Genomic DNA, 996 nt, shown 5'->3' with positions numbered 1-996 from the left:
ATAGGTACATCTGGAAGTTCAGCACTCAGCAGGCTTGAAGGTAAGCACCTTTATGTATTGGTCATCTTTGTTGCATCATGCCATGAAAATATCTGTCTTTGCAGAAAAATTTAACAGTTATGATTACTTTTTCGCTGTTTCATGAGGATAATTTAAGGCAAATTGCTCGGGGATATGGGAGGTCAGGGTTTCAAACAAAGAATTACACAAGTGGTCAAGCCCTTGAATATGAAGGCTTGTTACCTCGGACTTAGCTTGCAACTACCAACAATCAACAGCCCAAAGAATTTTCTCAGGTTTCATCACCACTAATTCGGAAGCCCATAGATGGAAGCCATAATCTATAATCAAGTTTAGCTATCTCAGGATCCTATGTGGGGTAGAGTCTCACATTTTGGGCATGCTAAAGCCTTTGGGATCTTTTCAAATTTTGTAAGAGTTGCCCCGCGATCCTGGTAGATTATTAAACAATGTCGAGAGTGCATATCTTACTTCAGGGTGTAATTTTCCTCTATGAGTTTGTACTGTATATGCGAACTCAGTTTGTTCAAAAAGAGCAATTTATTGAACTTAGAGATTGCTTGTCTTTCAATGGTTGTAGGTGAATTTACCTGCACTTCGGAGCTTCAGCTGGCTATTCCTTACTTAAAGAAGGCATATGGTGACAGCATGCGCAAAGTTTTGCACGTGGGACCTGATACTTGTTCTGTGGTGTCCAAACTATTAAAAGAAGAAGAAACTGAAGCATGGGGTGTTGAACCTTATGATGTCGAGGATGTCGAGGCGAACTGCAAGAATCTTATCCACAGAGGAATAGTACGTGTGGCAGACATCAAAATTCCCATTCCCTAACAGGCCAAAATCATTTTCTCTTGTTATACGTGTCGGATGCAGTGGATTACCTGTCTCCTAGATACCCTAAAACAAAAGACCTAATCCTAGACGTTAGGCAAAGTAGTGTCTGCTGATGGTCTAGGTATTTGTTACTAGGTAACG

General features: G+C 40.7%; 1 long non-coding RNA gene across 1 annotated transcript; it reads left to right on the top strand.

Moving 5' to 3' along the window:
• Position 1: 1 nt before the first annotated feature.
• Positions 2-826, top strand: LOC109221754. Its single transcript, XR_002067301.1, has 2 exons — positions 2-40; positions 602-826. It is a non-coding gene; the product is annotated as an uncharacterized LOC109221754 (long non-coding RNA).
• Positions 827-996: the final 170 nt, after the last annotated feature.

This window comes from Nicotiana attenuata, unplaced genomic scaffold, assembly GCF_001879085.1.
Source record: "Nicotiana attenuata strain UT unplaced genomic scaffold, NIATTr2, whole genome shotgun sequence".
In the NCBI taxonomy this organism is placed as follows: Eukaryota; Viridiplantae; Streptophyta; class Magnoliopsida; order Solanales; family Solanaceae; genus Nicotiana; species Nicotiana attenuata.
This window is presented reverse-complemented; position numbering and strand designations above follow the sequence as displayed.